This window comes from Arachis stenosperma, chromosome 2, assembly GCF_014773155.1.
Source record: "Arachis stenosperma cultivar V10309 chromosome 2, arast.V10309.gnm1.PFL2, whole genome shotgun sequence".
NCBI classification, from domain to species: Eukaryota; Viridiplantae; Streptophyta; class Magnoliopsida; order Fabales; family Fabaceae; genus Arachis; species Arachis stenosperma.
The window spans coordinates 85,370,650-85,381,918 of NC_080378.1; the positions used below are offsets into that span (position 1 = coordinate 85,370,650).

General features: G+C 38.6%; 1 non-coding gene across 1 annotated transcript; it reads left to right on the plus strand.

The window, feature by feature from the left end:
* Nucleotides 1-475: 475 nt before the first annotated feature.
* Nucleotides 476-583, plus strand: LOC130965112 (small nucleolar RNA R71). Its single transcript, XR_009081166.1, has one exon. It is a non-coding gene; the product is annotated as a small nucleolar RNA R71 (small nucleolar RNA).
* Nucleotides 584-11,269: the final 10,686 nt, after the last annotated feature.

Genomic DNA, 11,269 nt, shown 5'->3' on the forward strand with positions numbered 1-11,269 from the left:
AACCTTGTTGAGGTCTCTGTTGATCATTCCATGAGAGATTTGGATGATTTCTCCATGAAGAATTATAGGTGTTTCCATAGGGTTCTCCCATGTAATTCACCTCTTCCATTGAAGGGTTCTCAGGATCATAAGCTTCTTCTTCAGATGAAGCATCCTTAGTATTGCCTGGTGCAGCTTGCATTCCAGACAGACTTTGAGAAATCAAATTGACTTACTGAGTCAATATCTTGTTTTGAGCCAATATGGCATTCAGAGTATCAATCTCAAGAACTCCTTTCTTCTGATTTGTCCCATTGTTCATAAGATTCCTTTCAGAAGTGTACATGAATTGGTTATTTGCAACCATTTCAATTAGTTCTTGAGCTTCTGTAGGCGTCTTCTTCAGATGAAGAGATCCTCCAGCAGAGCTATCCAAAGACATCTTGGACAGTTCAGACAGACCATCATAGAAAATACCTATGATGCTCCATTCAGAAAGCATATCAGAGGGACACTTTCTGATCAATTGTTTGTATCTTTCCCAAGCTTCATAGAGGGATTCTCCTTCCTTCTGTCTGAAGATTTGGACTTCTACTCTAAGCTTACTCAATTTTTGAGGTGGAAAGAACTTTGCCAAGAAGGCATTGACTAGCTTTTCCCAAGAGTTCAGGCTTTCTTTAGGTTGTAAGTCCAACCATATCCTAGCTCTGTCTCTTACAGCAAAAAGGGAATAGCATAAGTCTGTAGACTTCAGGGTCAACCCCATTAGTCTTGACAGTGTCACAGATTTGCAAGAATTCAGCTAAAAACTGATGAGGATCTTCCAATGGAAGTCCATGGAACTTGCAATTCTGTTGCATTAGAGAAACTAATTGAGGCTTAAGCTCAAAGTTGTTTGCTCCAATGGCAGGGATAGAGATGCTTCTCCCATAGAAGTCGGGAGTAGGTGCAGTAAAGTCACCCAGCACCTTCCTTGCATTGTTGGCATTGTTGTTGTTTTCGGCTGCCATGGGTTCTTCTTCTTTGAAGATTTCTGTTAGGTCCTCTACAGAGAGTTGTGCCTTAGCTTCTCTTAGCTTTCGCTTCAAGGTCCTTTCAGGTTCAGGGTCAGCCTCAACAAGAATGCTTTTGTCTTTGCTCCTGCTCATATGAAAGAGAAGAGAACAAGAAAATATGAAATCCTCTATGTCATAGTATAGAGATTCCTTGAGGTGTCAGAGGAAAAGAAAAATAGAAGGAAGAAGTAGAAGAATTCGAACTTATCAAGAGAGATGGAGTTCGAATTGTTCATTGAGGAATAGTGTTAGTCCATAAATAGAAGGATGTGAGAAGAGGGGAAGAAATTTTCGAAAATTAAGTAAAATATTTTAAAAACATTTTGAAAAATACTAATTGATTTTCGAAAACTAAGAGTGGAAAAGAAATCAAGTGATTTTTGAAAAAGATTTTGAAATTAGAAATTAAAAAGATATGATTGAAAACTATTTTGAAAAAGATGTGAATAAAAAGATATGAGTTAAAAGTTATGGTTTTAAAAAGATGTGATTGAGAAGATATGATTTGAAAAACAATTTAAAAAGATTTGATTTTAAAAAAAATTAATGACTTGGCTAACAAGAAAAGATATGATTCAAACATTAAACCTTTCTCAACAAAAAAGGCAACATACTTGAAATGTTGAATCAAATCATTAATTGATAGCAAGTATTTTTGAAAATGGAAAGAAATTGATTTTGAAAACATATGATTGAAAAGATATGATTTGAAAAAGATTTGATTTTGAAAAAAAATTTTGAAAACTTAAAAAAATTTGAGTTAAAAACAAAATCTTCCCTCTTGTGCCATCCTGGCGTTAAACGCCCAGAATGGTATCCATTTTGGCGTTTAACGCCCAAAACACTACCTTTTTGGGCGTTAAACGCCCAACCAGGCACCCTGGCTGGCGTTTAAACGCCAGTTTGCCTTCTTCACTGGGCGTTTTGAACGCCCAGCTTTTTCTGTGTAATTCCTCTGCTGAATGTTCTGAATCTTCAATTCCCTGTATTATTGACTTGAAAAGACACAAATTAAAAATATTTTTGGATTTTTAATAATGAGGAATAATCAAAATGCAACTAAAATCAAATAACAATGCATGCAAGACACCAAACTTAGCAGTTTGTATACTACTGACACTAACAAAATGAGAATGCATATGACAAAACACTCAAGTCAGAGAATTCAAAGATCAAAGCAAGGAAATCATCAAGAACATCTTGAAGATCTCTTAAGACACATGAATGAATGCAAGAAGAACAGAAACATGCAATTGACACCAAACTTAAAATGAGACACTAGACTCAACAAGAAACATAAAATATTTTTGGTTTTTATGATTTTGTAATTTTTTTTGGATTTTTTTCGAAAATTGAAAGAAAATAAGGATATCAAAATTCTTAATGAGAATTCCAGGAATCATGCAATGTTAGTCTAAAGCTTCAGTCTAAAGAAATTAGACATGGCTAGCCAAGCTTCAGCAGGACATTACATTCAAGAGCTAAATTGATGAGAATCAATCAGCTTTGGTGATGATAAGAACATCACCTTGAAACACTAGAATTCATTCTTAAGAACTCTGAAGAAAAATACCTAATCTAAGCAACAAGATGAACCGTCAGTTGTCCAAACTCGAACAATCCCCGGCAACGGCGCCAAAAACTTGGTGCACGAAATTGTGATTCATTCTTTTCACAACTCAACAGTCCCCGGTAATAGCTCCAAAAACTTGGTGCTCAATACCATGGTCTAAACATAATTTCACAACTCCGCACAACTAACCAGCAAGTGCACTGGGTCGTCCAAGTAATAAACCTTACGCGAGTAAGGGTCGATCCCATGGAGATTGTTGGTATGAAGCAAGCTATGGTCATCTTGTAAATCTCAGTCAGGCAGATTCAAATGGTTATGGATGATATATGAATAAAGCATAAAATAAAGATAGAGATACTTATGTAATTCATTGGTGAGAATTTCAGATAAGCGTATGGAGATGCTTTGTCCCTTCCGTCTCTCTACTTTCCTACTGTCTTCATCCAATCCTTCTTACTCCTTTCCATGGCAAGCTGTATGTTGGGCATCACCGTTGTCAGTGGCTACAATCCCGTCCTCTCAGTGAAAATGTTCAACGCACCCTGTCACGGCACGGCTAATCATCTGTCGGTTCTCAATCAGGTTGGAGTAGAATCCATTGATTCTTTTGCGTCTGTCACTAACGCCCAGCCTTCAGGAGTTTGAAGCTCGTCCCAGTCATTCAATCATTGAATCCTACTCAGAATACCACAGACAAGGTTTAGACCTTTCAGATTCTCTTGAATGCCGCCATCAATTCTAGCTTATACCACGAAGATTCCGATTAAGGAATCCAAGAGATAAACATTCAAGCCTTGTTTGCTTGTAGAACGGGAGTGGTTGTCAGGCACGCGTTCATAAGTGAGAATGATGATGGGTGTCACATAATCATCACATTCATCAAGTTCTTGAGTGCGAATGAATATCTTGGAATAAGAACAAGTTGAATTGAATAGAAGAACAATAGTAATTGCATTAATACTCGAGGTACAGCAGAGCTCCACACCTTAATCTATGGTGTGTAGAAACTCCACCGTTGAAAATACATAAGAACAAAAGTGATCATTGGCTTCGGCCCCAAAGAGGGAACCAGAAGAACCAAGATGAAAGTACAATAGCAAAAGGTCCTATTTGTAGAGAACTAGTAGCCTAGGGTTTACAGAAATGAGTAAATGACATAAAAATCCACTTCCGGGCCCACTTGGTGTGTGCTTGGGCTGAGCATTGAAGCATTTTTGTGTAGAGACTTTTCTTGGAGTTAAACGCCAGCTTTTGTGCCAGTTTGGGCGTTTAACTCCCATTCTTGTGCCAGTTCCGGCGTTTAACGCCGGGCAGTTTTGAGCTGATTTGGAACACCGGTTTGGGTCATCAAATATTGGGAAAAGTATGGACTATTATACATTGCTGGAAAGCCCAGGATGTCTACTTTCCAACGCCGTTGAGAGCGCGCCAATTGGGCTTCTATAGCTCCAGAAAATCCACTTCGAGTGCAGGGAGGTCAGAATCCAACAGCATCTGCAATCCTTTTCAGTCTCTGAATCAGATTTTTGCTCAAGTCCCTCAATTTCAGCCAGAAAATACCTGAAATCACAGAAAAACATACAAACTCATAGTAAAGTCTAGAAAAGTGAATTTTAACTAAAAACTAATAAAAATATACTAAAAACTAACTAAATCCTACTAAAAACATACTAAAAACAATGCCAAAAAGCGTATAAATTATCCGCTCATCAGCCGACAGGCCTTTTTTCTTGTAGTGGTCTTGTCTTGCTAGGCCTTCTTCCCTGGACAACCTCCCATTAACGAATATGTTAACACCATCAATCTCCCCTTGCCCTTGGATTATAACGTTGAAAGATACAAAGTTGTTACCATCCTGAGGTATACTATCATGTCTTAGGAAAATTGGTGGTCTAACTTCGAGTTGGCAGCATGTATGATTAAGCAGTTGTTCCATATCTTCAACGTATACAAACTCGTCCCATTTAAACCCCAGAAAAACCTCAACTGTGTTTAGAACTGAAAAATAAACATGTCAACCCACCCTCACATCATATATTTAAATAAATTGGAATGATTTAGATCATAAACTTAATACCGTCGACGCGAAGGTTAGATGACGATATCTAACGGCCCAACGTCTAGCACGTCATGATTGTATCAAAAGTAAAGCATTACTAATCTAATTTTTTTATCTTCTATTTAATATTGAGTCTTTACACGTTAATCTACCGACAATTTTTTTAAAAAGTTAAAATTTTCCATCAAGAACAAATAACACATATTCATATACTTAGTATTAATAATACATTATAGTATTACATACAAAATCAATTACAAAATCTACGCCTTTGAATAAAACTCTAACTAACAAAGCGAGAGAAAAAAATATATTCTAATAACAACTCAACTCAGTCATGGGCTGTTCATAGTGATCGAACCATAAAACTCATTAATCATCAAAATTTCAACATAAATCAAGCATAAACTCATTCAATTTCAAGCAATAATTATCAAACCAATAATCACACATAAAGAACACATTTAATTATTAATAAATTATCTAACTCTACCTCCATATGAAAATCACCAAAACCAAAGCACCAAGATAGGTTTCTAATCAAGAAATTAAAGAAGAAAACTTTGAAAATTGGCTACTCCTTCCAATGCATTATTCGGCCGAACCACCAAGGGAGGGAGGAAACTTCACAGCCGATTTCTCCTGAACAAAAATAACATCAACATGAAGAAGAGGAAGATAATAACATTTTGATTGGTTTAGATTTTTTATTAGAGTTACGGAGTATAAGAAATCGAACTCGAAAGGTCACGGTTCCATGGAGTTTTCTCACGGTCTCTCTCTTTTCTTTTGATGTTTGGTGATGTATAAGGGAGTTTAAGGCTGATGATGATGATGATGATGATATAGTTAGTGAGGGACTAGGTGTCAAGGCTGGGTGATAAACCGCTATTTTACGGTTTATTTTCTACTGAATTGAGTGGATTTTATCCATTATTCTCACACTTATTCATAAAATTTGCATGTTTTACATTTTCCTTCCTATTTTTGTGCTATGATTGAAAACACACTCCTTTGGCCTTAAATTTGCTAATTTTAATCCTCTCTTATTACCATTCGATGCCGTGATATGTGTGTTAAGTGTTTTCAGGATTTATAGGGTAGAAATGGCTTAGAGGATGGAAAAGAAGCATGCAAAAGTGGAAGGAACACAAGAAAGTGAAGTTTTGAGAAGCTGGCAGCGACGCATACGTGTGGGCGACACGTACGCGTGACTAGTGCAGCAGACAAGCGACGTGTATGCGTGAATGACGCGTACGCGTGGCCTTGCCGAGTTCAAGCAACGCATACGCATGGCCGACGCATACGCGTAACAGAGCGTCACGTGCTGCAATTGCAGAAAACGTTGGGGGCGATTTCTGGGCTGCTTTTGACCCAATTTCAGGCCTGAAAATACTGATTAGATGCTGCAAAGTGAGTGATAAACCACTATTTTATGGTTTACAATGTGTTTAATTGTGTGGTTTTATCATGGTCTTTACCCACTTATTCATATAATTAGCATGCATTTATATTTTCTTCCTAAAATTATTACATGATTGAAAACATGCTTCTTTGGTCTTAATTTAGCTAATCTTAATCCTCTCTTATTACCATTCGATGCCTTGATCTGTGTGTTAAGTGTTTCATGCTTTATAGGGCATGAATGAGTGAGAGATTGGGAAGGAAGGTTGCAAAAATGGAAGGAACACAAGAAATTGAGGAGATGACCAGCGAGAAGTGACGCGTACGCGTCAGCAAACGCGACCGCGCGAAAGAAAGGAATCCGCAGTGACGTGGTCGCATGGCTCACGCGACCGCGCGGATTGAAAAAGCACAAGTGACGCGGAAGCGTGGACGACGCGAATGCGTGGCAGGGAAAAACGCGAATGACGCGTCCACATGGATGACGCGATCGCGTGACGTGCGCGATCTGCAGAATTATAAAAGTCGCTGGCAGAGATTCTGGGCCGCATTTCAACCCAGTTTTTGGCCTAGAAACACAGATTAAAGTCAGGGAACTTGCAGAGACTCATCATGCTTTGATAATTCATAATTTTAGGATTAGATGTAGTTTTTAGAGAGAGATGTTCTCTCCTCTCTCTTAGGATTTAGGATTAGGATTTCTATTAGGATTAGGATTGTTTCTTCATACCAGGTTCAATAAATTATGTTTCTCTTTTACTTTTATTTACTTTGATATTTTTATTTATGTTTGATTGATATTGCCCAATTGGCTGATGATATTATCCATGTTAGAATTGACATTTTTATTTAATATAATTTGAGGTATTTCAGAATTATATGTTATGGATGCTTTGGCTTTATCCAATTTATTTTCATTCAAGTAGATTTTATTCCCTTTTGGCTTTGGTTGATTAATTGGTAACTCTTGAGTTATCAAACTCATTGTTGACTGAAAATTTGAATTCTTCAAGAATTAATTCGAGATCCAATAACTCTAACTTTTCCCAAGGAAAGACTGGGACTTGAGGATTCAAATTAATTCATTTACTTAACTTACCTTCATAGTTAGAGGTTAACAAAGTGGGAGAAAAATCCAATTCTCATCACAATTGATAAGGATAACTAGGATAGGACTTCCAGTTCTTATACCTTGCCAAGAGTTTATTTTATTATTGCTATTTTATTCTTTTCCTATCATTCAACATACTTCTTCCTTACTCTCAAAACCCCCAATTTACAAAACTCATAACCAATAATAAGAACATACCTCCCTGCAATTCCTTGAGAAGACGACCCGAGGTTTAAATACTTCGGTTATCAATTTATTTAGGGGTTTGTTACTTGTGACAACCAAAACGTTTGCACGAAGGGATTTTTGTTGGTTTAGAAACTATATCTACAACGCGACTTTATAAAATTCTTTACTAGCAAAAATCCTAACGTCAAAATGGCGCCGTTGCCGGGGAATTACAAACGTGTGCCTTATTATTGGTTATTGTAAATAGTTTTCAAAAAAAAGATATTTTTCTTTTACTTGTTTATTTGTTTTCTCTCTTTCCTCTTATTTTTGATAGCTATTATGAATTCTCACCCCTCTCGCTTTGAGTTTGGTTCTAACTTTGTTGAAGGAAATAGAAACCATAGCAGGAATATGCATCAAGGTCAGACCAATCAAGGATGGAGGGAGCCAAGAGGATCTAATCAACCCTTTAGGCAACAACACCCTCCAAGATATCATGGACAACGACCATTCTACAATTCATACCCAGCTGAAAGATTTGGTGGACCGCCTAGTAGCTACCAACAAGCCCCACCCTGTGCTCAGAGACCAACCTTTCGACATAACTTCGAACCACCACACTCACAAGCTTCTTTTCACCATTCACTACCACATGATCCTTATCCACCCCAACACCAATCCAAGTACTCCCAAGAACCACCACCCCCCTATACACCATGTCCATATCCATCAAACCCAGAATCACAGGTTCGCCTCGAAGAATCAGTAAAACAATTTAATACAACCCTTCATCAACAAGAGCAAGCGATAAATCAATTATCTTCCAGACGTTCGGACATTCAAGGAACTCCTATAGCTTCATGTGGAGAATCTAATGAAGAACGTAGTGTGAAGAAGACACTAGAAACTCCAGTGGACAGCATAGAGCATAACTTCGTACTGGAACAAGTAGAGGAAGCTGTCATGGTAGAAGAAGAAGAGTTGGTTGAAGATTTAGGAGATGCCGAACCGCCACCTAAATCCAGAGTTATGGAGAATTCCGTCAAGGATGTCACAATTGATGCTAAAGAGGAGGTTGCACAGCCTCCAATGCAGATATCTTATGAAGAACTAGACGAAATTACCCAAGACACATGTTTCCTTGATGATGATGATCACAAGTCAAGTCCTCTTAGTAATGAACTTGCACTCGCAAGTGAATTCTTTGAGACAGAAAAATCTTCCCCAAGCGAATATGGAGATGATGCAGAGGTCGACTTTTCTCAACCTCCTGTTTATGACTCAAGTGATGAGGAAGATATAGAAGACTTTGACCAGGACATGGCTGGAATGGAAAAGGTTTGCAAGGAAGTGGAGGAATTCACTGAAGACCACAAGGGAGTAGAGCTTGCAGAACCACTAAAAACACTGATCCCAAGGCCACTACCAACCAACACAGACTTCAAGTGGGTAAAATCCTTGACTCTTATCTTTATTTTTCCACTTGAATATGGTTTACTTGAAACAGATGGCCAGCTTAGAGTTCTATGCGGCTTTAAGAGTAAAAGGGAAATGACTCGCACTCAGAGATGGTATGCAAGATTCAATGAGGTTTCGCACTTCAATTTGAGGTGCAAGGATTGGTGTCAAGCTCAATTGAAAGGATCTCGGAAGCTGTTGGGTCACTGCAGTGAGAATTCAGATTGCTTGCCACTCGGATGGAACAATATTGCTCAACAAAAAGACGGGTGCAAAAGCAAGGTTTGGGACCCCGGAATTCATTCTGGCAATCAACACTCTTAGGGCCTTGTTACTTGCTTTAACTTACTTGAAAGCTTTCTGTACCTAGTTTGGGATCCCAGAGGCTACTGGCATTCCAAGCACTGGTGGAGATTTCTAGACGAATTCAAGCATAAGCCACCATAGCAGGAAGCTCATCCAATGTCCAACTTAAGGACTTTGACTAAAAGTGCTAGGTGGGAGACAACCCACCATGGTATGATCGTTCTCTTTTTAGTTTTAATTTTAGTCTATTTTTGAATTTTTATTGAACCTGAAATTTTTGCATGACATTCATTGCATTTTGCATACTGCATACGAAAAAAAAGGGGAAAACACGCACGTGACGCGGCAGCGTCACTGATGCGTCCGCGTCACTAGTGCGTTGGGAAGAAAAGAATTGAACAGAGAGTCACGCGAGAGCATGGCTAGAGGCGCGCCATTAGCATAATTTGACCCCACGCGACCACGTCGCTCACGCGACCGCGTCATGTGGAACTTTGGCCTCCCACGCGACCGCGTCACCCACGCGGCCGCGTGCCATGAAAATCAACGTCAAAAAGGTGCATGGCCAAAAGTTGTGCTGGAATTGGGCTGGACTCGTGCTAGAAGCCCAAGCCCTCCCACGCGAACGTGTCCCCCACGCGGCCGCGTCATCTTTCAAAAATGACCATCCACGCGATCGCATCACCCACGCGACCGCGTCACCCAGATTTTTGGCAAAATGCAATTCCAACAGAGAGTTGTGCGAATGCGAGGCTGCACTCGCGCCACTAGCACAAATCAAGTGACGCGATCGCGTGACCCACGCGTCCGCGTCGCCTGACCTTATTGTGCATCACGCGGCCGCGTCACCCACGTGACCGCGTTGCCAGTGTCGCACACCTTAACCTAATATGCCAAAATATTTTATCTTCTCTTCCCCATTCCTAATTTTTCCTCCCTCTTTTCTTACTTACTTCTTCTTCCCTTCTTTCCCTTCTCATTCTTCTTATCTTTCATTTTCTTTTACTTAATTGCATACTTTCATTCATTGCATTATTTTTATTTGTGTTGGAATTTTATTTGGGTCATTGTTTTTTCTATATTTTTGTGGATTATTTGACAATTATATATTACTTTTTAAAGGGTTGCTTGCATGTTCAATTTCATACTTTCAAATAGCTTATTTACCGTGCATGCTATGTGTTTGTGAAAACGCCCGTATGGCATTGCGCACTATTTTTAAGATTTCTTTTAATCTACTACTATAAATGCCTGCTTTTCACGAATTCCCTTTACTATTTTATTAATTAAATATAATTGTTAATACAAAACGTTATTGTTAGTTTCTCACGACTAACAATACATTAAAGATTTTGATGCTTGATCTATGCTACTCATGCCCTTGCCGGCATGCTAATAAACATCTTGCATCCAATACTCCCCCTGCCTTGCTATATTTCCATTGATGAACTGATCACATGGAATCGCGACCATGTCTTTCATTCACTATTTTTTACTTGGCATGATTATCACTCGTACCACCCTCCTCTTTGCTCCATCCCTTTGACTTCATGTCCCTTTCTCTTCTCCCTTTTTCAGGCTGGCCACCAAAACGGGTAAAGAGAAAGCTTCTACAATGAGCAACAGCTGAGGAACCACAACACCCACCCACCTATACATCTCAGCATGCACCGAGGACAGTGCAATCTTTAAGTGTGGGGAGGTCGATACCGATCTCCACGGGTTACTTAGTCCCTTCTCAACATCAATTTTTGTTTTTCATTGTTGCATTTGCATGTTTGATTGCATGTTTGTTTTTTGTGCATATTTTACCACTTGGTTAAAGTAATCTTTTCTTTTTCAAGAAATTTTTATAGTATTTCACTAATTTGAATAAAATTTTTTGAAAAACTTGTTTGAAGAAATATTATTTTGGAACATAGTTTAGAGCCCGAACACACAAAACCAGTGAGATTTTGAGCCCATTTGATTGGTTACATTTTATCAACCAATATTATATTTTTGGTGTGTGTTTTTCTCTCTAAAATTGTGATATTTGTCTTGCTTAATTCTATATTTCCATTGTTTGATGTATGCATGCACTGATATGATTGAGGCCCTTGTTTCACTAAGCTTACGACATACCCATATGGCCTTACCCTTTCATTATCCTT